This window comes from Rhinopithecus bieti, unplaced genomic scaffold, assembly GCF_001698545.2.
Source record: "Rhinopithecus bieti isolate Rb0 unplaced genomic scaffold, ASM169854v2 scaffold_40077, whole genome shotgun sequence".
Classification (NCBI taxonomy): domain Eukaryota; kingdom Metazoa; phylum Chordata; class Mammalia; order Primates; family Cercopithecidae; genus Rhinopithecus; species Rhinopithecus bieti.
The window spans coordinates 502,720-504,602 of NW_016816716.1; positions in this window are offsets into that span (position 1 = coordinate 502,720).

Below are 1,883 nucleotides of genomic sequence, written 5' to 3' on the forward strand. Positions count from 1 at the left end.
AATAATAATAATAATAATAATAAAACTATTCAAGAAGGTTCAGGTGGGGCTGGGAAATGACTTCCTATAGTACCTACAAGTGACACACAGGGCCACAAACCTGGATTGAGTCCTGGAGTGTATACCTTAAAAAAAAAATGGTGGATAAATCCTGATGCGTCTCTCACCAAATGAAATTTTTTCCTGAAGCCATAAAATGTCTTTAGACAAGGTATTCTCTATCTGAGACTTCAGGATTTCAATGACTAACTCCCCTGTATGCAAGTGTTTGTAGGTATGGGCATTGTTCTCAGATGGAGTTAAATTTAAAAAGTCATTGCATACTTAGGCAGACCCCTTTGAACTTTTAAATCCATGGCCCTGGAGACGTGATAAAGAAGTTAAGCTCGGCCGGGCGCGGTGGCTCAAGCCTGTAATCCCAGCACTTTGGGAGGCCGAGACGGGCGGATCACAAGGTCAGGAGATCGAGACCATTCTGGCTAACACGATGAAACCCCGTCTCTACTAAAAAAATACCAAAAACTAGCTGGGCAAGGTGGCGGGAGCCTGTAGTCCCAGCTACTCAGGAGGCTGAAGCAGGAGAATGGCGTAAACCCGGGAGGCGGAGCTTGCAGTGAGCTGAGATCCGGCCACTGTGCTTCCAGCCTGGGCGACATAGCGAGACTCCATCTCAAAAAAAAAAAAAGAAAAAAAAGAAGTTAAGCTTCACTGGTATTGAATACACTGGTATTGAATACAATGGACTGGCCAGCTCCTTGGTTTGCTCGTATGTTGAACAGGCTTCAGTCAGGATATAGAAGGTGCCATAAGGGAACGTGAGGAGGCCCACGCCATGGAGCAGTTAAAAGTGAGGTCCTGGGCCGAGTGCAGTGACTCACGCCTGTAATCCCAGCACTTTGGGAGGTGGAGGCCGGCGGATCACAAGGTCAAGAGATCAAGACCATTCTGGCCAACATGGTGAAAATCCATCTCTCCTAAAAGTACAAAAAAAAATTAGCTGGGCGTGGTGGCGCTCGTTTGTAGTCCCAGCTACTCAGGAGGCTGAGGCAGGAGAATTGCTTGAACCTGGGAGGCGGAGATTGCAGTGAAACGAGATCGCACCACTACACTCCAGGCTGGCAACATAGTGAGACTCAGTCTCAAAAAAAAAAAAGTGAGGTCCTGGGCCAGGTGCAGTGGCTCATGCCTGTAATTCCAGCACTCTGGGAGGCCGAGACAGGCAGATCACAAGGTCAGGAGTTTGAGACCAGCCTGACCAACATGGTGAAACCCCGTCTCCACTAAAAATAGAAAAATTAGCCGGGTGCAGTGGCACACGCCTGTAATCCCAGTTACTTGGGAGGCTGAGGCAGGAGAATCGCTTGAACCCGGGAGATGGAGGTTGCAGTGAGCCGAGATTGCACCACTGCACTCCAGCCTGGGCGACAGAGCGAGACTCTGTCTCAAAAAAGGAAAAAGTGAGGTCTTTACATTGTCACTTATTCAACATATTGAGACATATTGAAGTTAATATGTGCAGGAATCAGTGGATTTATGGATTATATTACCTAGTTTTAACTAAATTAACCCTAGCAAAAGGGATCCTAGTTTTAAGTTTCTTGCAAAATAATCTCAATTTGAAGATAACAGTAACAATGCAGGCACATGTAAATAGCAATAAAACAGCATAGCTACACTTCTAACTTGAGTCCTTTTGCAGATATGTCGGCAAGTAATGATAATGCCAATGAATCAGATCTAACCAAAGTCAGGCAAAATAATTTCAAATATTAAGAAGTCTATTAGAAATGTGCATTTATGGCTGGGCACAGTGACTCAAGCCTGTAATCCCAGCACTTTGGGAGGCTGAGGCGGGCAGATCACCTGAGGTTGGGAGTTTGAGA